We start from the raw sequence: 13,254 nt of genomic DNA on the forward strand, positions 1-13,254 counted from the left end.
GAAGCTTCTATTTCGACCAATTACAGGCATTTAAATGACTCTAAACACACTTATTTTAGTTCCAAAAGTGATAATTAACATGCAATAGTCATTTACAGTCAAAAAATGAAACATAAAAAAATTACAATTTCTGACCATCTGGAGAAAGTTCGACAGGTCACGGGTCACCGTTTTTCATCAGAAAATGGATTTTTTGGACTGTAGAAAAATTCATTCAAAATGTCATTTGGATTGAGCCTCATGTTGACTAAACACTTTTTAACGCCCCAATGTGACCAAAATTGCTATTTTTACAAACTTTTTCTCCTACTGAGAAGCTTCTATTTCTGCCAATTTCAGGCATTAAAAAGACTCTAAACACACTTATTTTAGTTCCAAAAGTGATAATTCACATGCAATAGTCATTTACAGTCAAAAAATTAAACATAAAAAAATTACAATTTCTGACCATCTGGAGAAATTTCGACAGGTCACGGGAACTGTTTTTCATCAGAAAATTGATTTTTTGGACTGTAGAAAAATGTATTCAAAATGTCATTTGGATTGAGACTAATGTAAAATACCCACTTTTTAAAGCCTCAATGTGACCAAAATTGCCATTTTTACAGACTTTTTCTCCTACTCAGAAGCTTCTATTTCGACCAATTTCAGGCAGTTAAATGACTCTAAACACACTTATTTTAGTTCCAAAAGTGATAATTAACATGCAATAGTCGTTTACAGTCAAAAAATTTAACGTAAAAAAATTACAATTTCTGACCATCTGGAGAAAGTTCGACAGGTCACGCGTCACCGTTTTTCATCAGAAAATGGATTTTTTGGACTGTAGAAAAATGTATTCAAAATGTCATTTGGATTGTGCCTCATGTTGAATAACTATTTTTTAAAGCCTCATTGTGACCAAAACTGCCATTTTTACAGACTCTTTCTCCTACTCAGAAGCTTCTATTTCGACCAATTTCAGGCATTAAAATGACTCTAAACACACTTATTTTAGTTCCAAAAGTGATAATTCACATGCAAAAGTCATTTACAGTCAAAAAATTAAACATAAAAAATTACAATTCCTGACCATCTGGAGAAAGTTCGACAGGTCACGGGTCACCGTTTTTCATCAGAAAATTGATTTTTTGGACTGTAGAAAAATGTTTTCAAAATTTCATTTGGATTGAGCCTCTTGTTGAATAACTACTTTTTAAAGCCCCAATTTGACCAAAATTGCCATTTTTACAGATTTGTTATCCTACTCAAAAGCTTCTATTTCGATAAATTTCAGGTATTAAAATGACTCTAAACAAACTTATTTTAGTTCCAAAAGTGATAATTCACATGCAATAGTCATTTACAGTCAAATAATTAAACATTAAAAAATTACAATTTCTGAACATCTGGAGAAAGTTTGACAGGTCACAGGTCATCGTTTTTCAACAGAAAATTGATTTTTTGGACTGTAGAAAAATGTTTTCAAAATGTCATTTGGATTGAGCCTCTTGTTGAATAACTACTTTTTAAAGCCCCAATTTGACCAAAATTGCCATTTTTACAGATTTTTTATCCTACTCAAAAGCTTCTATTTCGACAAATTTCAGACATTAAAATGACTCTAAACGCACCTATTTTAGTTACAAAAGTGATAATTCACATGCAATAGTCATTTACAGTCAAAAAATAAAGTTAAAAAAATTACAATTTCTGACCATCTGGAGAAAGTTCGACAGGTCACGGGTCATCGTTTTTCATCAGAAAATTGTTTTTTTGGACTGTAGAAAAATTCCTTCAAAATGTCATGTGGATTGAGACTCATGTTGAATTACTACTTTTTAAAGCCTCTATTTGACCAAAATTGCCATTTTTACAGACTTTTTCTCCTTCTCAGAAGCTTCTATTTCTACCAATTTCAGGCATTAAAATGACTCTAAACACACTTATTTTAGTTACAAAAGTGATAATTCACATACAATAGTCATTTACAGTCAAAAACTTAAACAATAAAAAATTACCAATTCTGACCATCTGGAGCATGTTCGACAGGTCACGGGACACTGTTTTTCATCAGAAAATAGATTTTTTTTACTTTAGAAAAATGTATTCAAAATGTCATTTGGATTGAGCCTCATGTTGAATAACTACTTTTTAAAGCCCCAATTTGACCAAAATTGCCATTTTTACAGACTTTTTCTCCTACTCAAAAGCTTCTATTTCGACCAATTTCAGGCATTTAAATGACTCTAAACAAACTTATTTTAGTCCCAAAAGTGATAATTAACATGCAATAGTCATTTACAGTCAAAAAATTGAACATAAAAAAATTACAATTTCTGACCATCTGGAGAAAGTTCGACAAGTCACGGGTCACCGTTTTTCATCAGAAAATGGATTTTTTGGTTTATAGAAAAATGTATACAAAATGTCATTTGGATTGAGACTCATGTTGAATTACTACTTTTTAAAGCCTCAATGTGACCAAAACTGCCATTTTTACAGACTTTTTCTCATACTCGGAAGCTTCAATTTCGACCAATTACAGGCATTTAAATGACTCTAAACACACTTATTTTTGTTCCAAAAGTTCTAATTCACATGCAATAGTCATTTACAGTCAAAAAATTAAACATAAAAAAATTACAATTTCTGACCATCTGGTGAAAGTTCGACAGGTCACGGGTCATTGTTTTTCATCAGAAAATTGTTTTTTTGGACTGTAGAAAAATTCATTCAAAATGTCATTTGGATTGAGCCTCATGTTGACTAACCCCTTTTTAATGCCTCAATGTGACCAAAATTGCTATTTTTACAGACTTTTTCTCCTACTGAGAAGCTTCTATTTCTGCCAATTTCAGGCATTAAAAAGACTCTAAACACACTTATTTTAGTTCCAAAAGTGATAATTCACATGCAATAGTCATTTACAGTCAAAAAATTAAACATACAAAAATTACAATTTCTGACCATCTGGAGAAATTTCGACAGGTCACGGGAACTGTTTTTCATCAGAAAATTTATTTTTTGGACTGTAGAAAAATGTATTCTAAATGTCATTTGGATTGAGACTCATGTAAAATAACTACTTTTTAAAGCCTCAATGTGACCAAAATTGCCATTTTTACAGACTTTTTCTCCTACTCAGAAGCTTCTATTTCTGCCAATTTCAGGCATTAAAAAGACTCTAAACACACTTATTTTAGTTCCAAAAGTGATGATTAACATGCAATAGTCATTTACAGTCAAAAAATTAAACATAAAAAAATTACAATTTCTGACCATCTGAAAAAAGTTCGACAGGTCACGGGTCACCGTTTTTCATCAGAAAATTGATTTTTGGGACTATAGAAAAATGTATACAAAATGTCATTTGGATTGAGACTTATGTTGAATTACTACTTTTTAAAGCCTCAATGTGACCAAAACTGCCATTTTTACAGACTTTTTATCCTACTCAGAAGCTTCTATTTTGACCAATTTCATGCATTAAAATGACTCTAAACACACTTATTTTAGTTCCAAGAGTGATATTTAACATGCAATAGTAATTTACAGTCAAAAAATTAAACGTAAAAAAATTACAATTTCTGACCATCTGGAGAAAGTTCGACAGGTCACGGGTCACCGTTTTTCATCAGAAAATGGATTTTTTGGACTGTAGAAAAATGTTTTCAAAATGTCATTTGGATTGAGCCTCTTGTTGAATAACTACTTTTTAAAGCCCCAATTTGACCAAAGTTGCCATTTTTACAGATTTTTTATCCTACTCAAAAGCTTCTATTTTGACAAATTTCAGGTATTAAAATGACTCTAAACAAACTTATTTTAGTTCCAAAAGTGATAATTCACATGCAATAGTCATTTACAGTTAAATAATTAAACATTAAAAAATTACAATTTCTGAACATCTGGAGAAAGTTTGACAGGTCACAGGTCATTGTTTTTCAACAGAAAATTCATTTTTTGGACTGTAGAAAAATGTTTTCAAAATGGCATTTGGATTGAGCCTCTTGTTGAATAACTACTTTTTAAAGCCCCAATTTGACCAAAATTGCCATTTTTACAGATTTTTTATCCTACTCAAAAGCTTCTATTTCGACAAATTTCAGGCATTAAAATGACTCTAAACGCACCTATTTTAGTTCCAAAAGTGATAATTCACATGCAATAGTCATTTACAGTCAAAAAATAAAGTTAAAAAAATTACAATTTCTGACCATCTGGAGAAAGTTCGACAGGTCACGGGTCATCGTTTTTCATCAGAAAATTGTTTTTTTGGACTGTAGAAAAATTCATTCAAAATGTCATTTGGATTGAGACTCATGTTGAATTACTACTTTTTAAAGCCTCTATTTGACCAAAATTGCCATTTTTACAGACTTTTTCTCCTACTAAAAAGCTTCAATTTTGAACAATTTCAGGCATTTAAAAGACTCTAAACACACTTATTTTAGTTACAAAAGTGATAATTCACATGCAATAGTCATTTACAGTCAAAAAATTAAACATAAAAAAATTACAATTTCTGACCATCTGGAGAAAGTTCGACAGATCACGGGTGATCGTTTTTCATCAGAAAATTGTTTTTTTGGACTTTAGAAAAATTTATTCAAAATGTCATTTGGATTGAGCCTCATGTTGAATAACTTCTTTTTAAAGCCTCCATGTGACCAAAATTGCCATTTTTGCAGACTTTTTCTCCTACTAAAAAGCTTCTATTTCGAACAATTTCAGGCATTTAAAAGACTCTAAACACACTTATTTTAGTTACAAAAGTGATAATTCACATGCAATTGTCATTTACAGTCAAAAAATCAAACATAAAAAAATTACAATTTCTGACCATCTGGTGAAAGTTTCACAGGTCACTGGTCATTGTATTTCATCAGAAAATTGTTTTTTTGGACTGTAGAAAAATTCATTCAAAATGTCATTTGGATTGAGCCTCATGTTGACTAACCACTTTTTAACGCCTCAATGTGACCAAAATTGCCATTTTTGCATACTTTTTCTCCTACTCAGAACCTTCTATTTCTACCAATTTCAGGCATTAAAAAGACTCTAAACACACTTATTTTAGTTACAAAAGTGATAATTCACATACAATAGTCATTTACAGTCAAAAACTTAAACAATAAAAAATTACCAATTCTGACCATCTGGAGAATGTTCGACAGGTCACGGGACACTGTTTTTCATCAGAAAATTTATTTTTTTGACTTTAGAAAAATGTATTCAAAATGTCATTTGGATTGTGTCTCATGTTGAATAACTACTTTTTAAAGCCTCAATGTGACCAAAATTGCAATTTTTACAGTCTTTTTCTACTACTCAGAAACTTCTATTTTGACCAATTTCAGGCATTAAAATGACTCTAAACACAATTATTTTAGTTCCAAAAGTGATAATTCACATGCAATAGTCATTTACAGTCAAAAAATTAAACTTAAAAAAATTACAATTTCTGACCATCTGGAGAAAGTTCGACAGGTCACGAATCATCGTTTTTCATCAGAAAATAGTTTTTTTGGACTGTAGAAAAATTCATTCAAAATGTCATTTGGATTGAGACTCATGTTGAATTACTATTTTTTAAAGCCTCCATGTGACCAGAATTGCAATTTTTACAGACTTCTTCTCCTACTAAAAAGCTTCTATTTTGAACAATTTCAGGCATTTAAAAGACTCTAAACACACTTATTTTAGTTACAAAATTGATAATTCACATGCAATAGTCATTTACAGTCAAAAACGTAAACAATAAAAAATTACCAATTCTGACCATCTGGTGAATGTTCGACAGGTCACGGGACACTGTTTTTCATTAGAAAATTTATTTTTTTGACTTTAGAAAAATGTATTCAAAATGTCATTTGGATTGTGTTTCATGTTGAATAACTACTTTTTAAAGCCTCAATGTGACCAAAATTGCAATTTTACAGTCTTTTTCTCCTACTCAGAAGCTTCTATTTTGACCAATTTCAGGCATTAAAATGACTCTAAACACACTTATTTTAGTTCCAAAAGTGATAATTCACATGCAATAGTCATTTACAGTCAAAAAATTTAACTTTAAAAAATTACAATTTCTGAACATCTGGAGAAAGTTTGACAGGTCACAGGTCATTGTTTTTCAACAGAAAATTCATTTTTTGGACTGTAGAAAAATGTTTTCAAAATGGCATTTGGATTGAGCCTCTTGTTGAATAACTACTTTTTAAAGCCCCAATTTGACCAAAATTGCCATTTTTACATATTTTTTATCCTACTCAAAAGCTTCTATTTCGACAAATTTCAGGCATTAAAATGACTCTAAACGCACCTATTTTAGTTCCAAAAGTGATAATTCACATGCAATAGTCATTTACAGTCAAAAAATAAAGTTAAAAAAATTACAATTTCTGACCATCTGGAGAAAGTTCGACAGGTCACGGGTCATCGTTTTTCATCAGAAAATTGTTTTTTTGGACTGTAGAAAAATTCATTCAAAATGTCATTTGGATTGAGACTCATGTTGAATTACTACTTTTTAAAGCCACTATTTGACCAGAATTGCCATTTTTACAGACTTTTTCTCCTACTAAAAAGCTTCTATTTTGAACAATTTCAGGCATTTAAAAGACTCTAAACACACTTATTTTAGTTACAAAAGTGATAATTCACATGCAATAGTCATTTACAGTCAAAAAATTAAACATAAAAAAATTACAATTTCTGACCATCTGAAAAAAGTTCGACAGGTCACGGGTCACCGTTTTTCATCAGAAAATTGATTTTTGGGACTATAGAAAAATGTATACAAAATGTCATTTGGATTGAGACTTATGTTGAATTACTACTTTTTAAAGCCTCAATGTGACCAAAACTGCCATTTTTACAGACTTTTTATCCTACTCAGAAGCTTCTATTTTGACCAATTTCATGCATTAAAATGACTCTAAACACACTTATTTAGTTCCAAAAGTGATATTTAACATGCAATAGTAATTTACAGTCAAAAAATTAAACGTAAAAAAATTACAATTTCTGACCATCTGGAGAAAGTTCGACAGGTCACGGGTCACCGTTTTTCATCAGAAAATGGATTTTTTGGACTGTAGAAAAATGTATTCAAAATGTCATTTGGATTGTGCCTCATGTTGAATAACTATTTTTTAAAGCCTCATTGTGACCGAAATTGCCATTTTCACAGACTTATTCTCCTACTCAGAAGCTTCTATTTCGACCAATTTCAGGCATTAAAATGACTCTAAACACATTTATTTTAGTTCCAAAAGTGATAATTCACATGCAAAAGTCATTTACAGTCAAAAAATTAAACATAAAAAATTACAATTTCTGACCATCTGGAGAAAGTTCGACAGGTCACGGGTCACCGTTTTTCATCAGAAAATGGATTTTTTGGACTGTAGAAAAATGTTTTCAAAATGTCATTTGGATTGAGCCTCTTGTTGAATAACTACTTTTTAAAGCCCCAATTTGACCAAAGTTGCCATTTTTACAGATTTTTTATCCTACTCAAAAGCTTCTATTTTGACAAATTTCAAGTATTAAAATGACTCTAAACAAACTTATTTTAGTTCCAAAAGTGATAATTCACATGCAATAGTCATTTACAGTCAAATAATTAAACATTAAAAAATTACAATTTCTGAACATCTGGAGAAAGTTTGACAGGTCACAGGTCATTGTTTTTCAACAGAAAATTCATTTTTTGGACTGTAGAAAAATGTTTTCAAAATGGCATTTGGATTGAGCCTCTTGTTGAATAACTACTTTTTAAAGCCCCAATTTGACCAAAATTGCCAATTTTACAGATTTTTTATCCTACTCAAAAGCTTCTATTTCGACAAATTTCAGGCATTAAAATTACTCTAAACGCACCTATTTTAGTTCCAAAAGTGATTATTCACATGCAATAGTCATTTACAGTCAAAAAATAAAGTTAAAAAAATTACAATTTCTGACCATCTGGAGAAAGTTCGCCAGGTCACGGGTCATCGTTTTTCATCAGAAAATTGTTTTTTTGGACTGTAGAAAATTCATTCAAAATGTCATTTGGATTGAGACTCATGTTGAATTACTACTTTTTAAAGCCTCTATTTGACCAAAATTGCCATTTTTACAGACTTTTTCTCCTACTAAAAAGCTTCTATTTTGAACAATTTCAGGCATTTAAAAGACTCTAAACACACTTATTTTAGTTACAAAAGTGATAATTCACATGCAATAGTCATTTACAGTCAAAAAATTAAACATAAAAAAATTACAATTTCTGACCATCTGGAGAAAGTTCGACAGGTCACGGGTGATCGTTTTTCATCAGAAAATTGTTTTTTTGGAGTTTAGAAAAATTCATTCAAAATGTCATTTAGATTGAGCCTCATGTTGACTAACCACTTTTTAACGCCTCAATGTGACAAAAATTGCCATTTTTGCATACTTTTTCTCCTACTCAGAACCTTCTATTTCTACCAATTTCAGGCATTAAAAAGACTCTAAACACACTTATTTTAGTTACAAAAGTGATAATTCACATACAATAGTCATTTACAGTCAAAAACTTAAACAATAAAAAATTACCAATTCTGACCATCTGGAGAATGTTCGACAGGTCACGGGACACTGTTTTTCATCAGAAAATTTATTTTTTTGACTTTAGAAAAATGTATTCAAAATGTCATTTGGATTGTGTCTCATGTTGAATAACTACTTTTTAAAGCCTCAATGTGACCAAAATTGCAATTTTTACAGTCTTTTTCTACTACTCAGAAACTTCTATTTTGACCAATTTCAGGCATTAAAATGACTCTAAACACAATTATTTTAGTTCCAAAAGTGATAATTCACATGCAATAGTCATTTACAGTCAAAAAATTAAACTTAAAAAAATTACAATTTCTGACCATCTGGAGAAAGTTCGACAGGTCACGAATCATCGTTTTTCATCAGAAAATAGTTTTTTTGGACTGTAGAAAAATTCATTCAAAATGTCATTTGGATTGAGACTCATGTTGAATTACTACTTTTTAAAGCCTCCATGTGACAAAAATTGCCATTTTTGCATACTTTTTCTCCTACTCAGAACCTTCTATTTCTACCAATTTCAGGCATTAAAAAGACTCTAAACACACTTATTTTAGTTACAAAAGTGATAATTCACATACAATAGTCATTTACAGTCAAAAACTTAAACAATAAAAAATTACCAATTCTGACCATCTGGAGAATGTTCGACAGGTCACGGGACACTGTTTTTCATCAGAAAATTTATTTTTTTGACTTTAGAAAAATGTATTCAAAATGTCATTTGGATTGTGTCTCATGTTGAATAACTACTTTTTAAAGCCTCAATGTGACCAAAATTGCAATTTTTACAGTCTTTTTCTACTACTCAGAAACTTCTATTTTGACCAATTTCAGGCATTAAAATGACTCTAAACACAATTATTTTAGTTCCAAAAGTGATAATTCACATGCAATAGTCATTTACAGTCAAAAAATTAAACTTAAAAAAATTACAATTTCTGACCATCTGGAGAAAGTTCGACAGGTCACGAATCATCGTTTTTCATCAGAAAATAGTTTTTTTGGACTGTAGAAAAATTCATTCAAAATGTCATTTGGATTGAGACTCATGTTGAATTACTACTTTTTAAAGCCTCCATGTGACCAAAATTGCAATTTTTACAGACTTCTTCTCCTACTAAAAAGCTTCTATTTTGAACAATTTCAGGCATTTAAAAGACTCTAAACACACTTATTTTAGTTACAAAATTGATAATTCACATGCAATAGTCATTTACAGTCAAAAACGTAAACAATAAAAAATTACCAATTCTGCCCATCTGGTGAATGTTCGACAGGTCACGGGACACTGTTTTTCATTAGAAAATTTATTTTTTTGACTTTAGAAAAATGTATTCAAAATGTCATTTGGATTGTGTCTCATGTTGAATAACTACTTTTTAAAGCCTCAATGTGACCAAAATTGCCATTTTTGCAGACTTTTTCTCCTACTAAAAAGCTTCTATTTCGAACAATTTCAGGCATTTAAAAGATTCTAAACACACTTATTTTAGTTGCAAAAGTGATAATTCACATGCAATAGTCATTTACAGTCAAAAAATCAAACATAAAAAAATTACAATTTCTGACCATCTGGAGAAAGTTCGACAGGTCACTTGTCACCATTTTTCATCAGAAAATGGATTTTTTGGAATGTAGAAAAATTCATTCAAAATGTCATTTGGATTGAGCCTCATGTTGACTAACCACTTTTTAATGTCTCAATGTGACCAAAATTGCCATTTTTACAGACTTTTTCTCCTACTCAGAAGCTTCTATTTCTACCAATTTCAGGCATTAAAAAGACTCTAAACACACTTATTTTAGTTCCAAAAGTGATAATTCACATACAATAGTCATTTACAGTCAAAAACTTAAACAATAAAAAATTACCAATTCTGACCATCTGGAGCATGTTCGACAGGTCACGGGACACTGTTTTTCATCAGAAAATAGATTTTTTTTACTTTAGAAAAATGTATTCAAAATGTCATTTGGATTGAGCCTCATGTTGAATAACTACTTTTTAAAGCCCCAATTTGACCAAAATTGCCATTTTTACAGACTTTTTCTCCTACTCAAAAGCTTCTATTTCGACCAATTTCAGGCATTTAAATGACTCTAAACAAACGTATTTTAGTTCCAAAAGTGATAATTAACATGCAATAGTCATTTACAGTCAAAAAATTGAACATAAAAAAATTTACAATTTCTGACCATCTGGAGAAAGTTCGATAAGTCACGGGTCACCGTTTTTCATCAGAAAATGGATTTTTTGGTTTATAGAAAAATGTATACAAAATGTCATTTGGATTGAGACTCATGTTGAATTACTACTTTTTAAAGCCTCAATGTGACCAAAACTGCCATTTTTACAGACTTTTTCTCATACTCGGAAGCTTCAATTTCGACCAATTACAGGCATTTAAATGACTCTAAACACACTTATTTTTGTTCCAAGAGTTCTAATTCACATGTAATAGTCATTTACAGTCAAAAAATTAAACATAAAAAAATTACAATTTCTGACCATCTGGTGAAAGTTCGACAGGTCACGGGTCATTGTTTTTCATCAGAAAATTGTTTTTTTGGACTGTAGAAAAATTCATTCAAAATGTCATTTGGATTGAGCCTCATGTTGACTAACCACTTTTTAACGCCTCAATGTGACCAAAATTGCTATTTTTACAGACTTTTTCTCCTACTGAGAAGCTTCTATTTCTGCCAATTTCAGGCATTAAAAAGACTCTAAACACACTTATTTTAGTTCCAAAAGTGATAATTCACATGCAATAGTCATTTACAGTCAAAAAATTAAACATACACAAATTACAATTTCTGACCATCTGGAGAAATTTCGACAGGTCACGGGAACTGTTTTTCATCAGAAAATTGATTTTTTGGACTGTAGAAAAATGTATTCTAAATGTCATTTGGATTGAGACTCATGTAAAATAACTACTTTTTAAAGCCTCAATGTGACCAAAATTGCCATTTTTACAGACTTTTTCTCCTACTCAGAAGCTTCTATTTCTGCCAATTTCAGGCATTAAAAAGACTCTAAACACACTTATTTTAGTTCCAAAAGTGATGATTAACATGCAATAGTCATTTACAGTCAAAAAATTAAACATAAAAAAATTACAATTTCTGACCATCTGAAAAAAGTTCGACAGGTCACGGGTCACCGTTTTTTATCAGAAAATTGATTTTTGGGACTATAGAAAAATGTATACAAAATGTCATTTGGATTGAGACTTATGTTGAATTACTACTTTTTAAAGCCTCAATGTGACCAAAACTGCCATTTTTACAGACTTTTTATCCTACTCAGAAGCTTCTATTTTGACCAATTTCATGCATTAAAATGACTCAAACACACTTATTTTAGTTCCAAAAGTGATATTTAACATGCAATAGTAATTTACAGTCAAAAAATTAAACGTAAAAAAATTACAATTTCTGACCATCTGGAGAAAGTTCGACAGGTCACGGGTCACCGTTTTTCATCAGAAAATGGATTTTTTGGACTGTAGAAAAATGTATTCAAAATGTCATTTGGATTGTGCCTCATGTTGAATAACTAGTTTTTTAAAGCCTCATTGTGACCGAAATTGCCATTTTCACAGACTTATTCTCCTACTCAGAAGCTTCTATTTCGACCAATTTCAGGCATTAAAATGACTCTAAACACATTTATTTTAGTTCCAAAAGTGATAATTCACATGCAAAAGTCATTTACAGTCAAAAAATTAAATATAAAAAATTACAATTTCTGACCATCTGGAGAAAGTTCGACAGGTCACGGGTCACCGTTTTTCATCAGAAAATGGATTTTTTGGACTGTAGAAAAATGTTTTCAAAATGTCATTTGGATTGAGCCTCTTGTTGAATAACTACTTTTTAAAGCCCCAATTTGACCAAAGTTGCCATTTTTACAGATTTTTTATCCTACTCAAAAGCTTCTATTTTGACAAATTTCAGGTGTTAAAATGACTCTAAACAAACTTATTTTAGTTCCAAAAGTGATAATTCACATGCAATAGTCATTTACAGTCAAATAATTAAACATTAAAAAATTACAATTTCTGAACATCTGGAGAAAGTTTGACAGGTCACAGGTCATTGTTTTTCAACAGAAAATTCATTTTTTGGACTGTAGAAAAATGTTTTCAAAATGGCATTTGGATTGAGCCTCTTGTTGAATAACTACTTTTTAAAGCCCCAATTTGACCAAAATTGCCATTTTTACATATTTTTCATCCTACTCAAAAGCTTCTATTTCGACAAATTTCAGGCATTAAAATGACTCTAAACGCACCTATTTTAGTTCCAAAAGTGATAATTCACATGCAATAGTCATTTACAGTAAAAAAATAAAGTTAAAAAAATTACAATTTCTGACCATCTGGAGAAAGTTCGACAGGTCACGGGTCATCGTTTTTCATCAGAAAATTGTTTTTTTGGACTGTAGAAAAATTCATTCAAAATGTCATTTGGATTGAGACTCATGTTGAATTACTACTTTTTAAAGCCTCTATTTGACCAAAATTGCCATTTTTACAGACTTTTTCTCCTACTAAAAAGCTTCTATTTTGAACAATTTCAGGCATTTAAAAGACTCTAAACACACTTATTTTAGTTACAAAAGTGATAATTCACATGCAATAGTCATTTACAGTCAAAAAATTAAACATAAAAAAA

The sequence above is a fragment of the Triturus cristatus genome, chromosome 8 (assembly GCF_964204655.1).
Source record: "Triturus cristatus chromosome 8, aTriCri1.1, whole genome shotgun sequence".
Taxonomy (NCBI): Eukaryota; Metazoa; Chordata; class Amphibia; order Caudata; family Salamandridae; genus Triturus; species Triturus cristatus.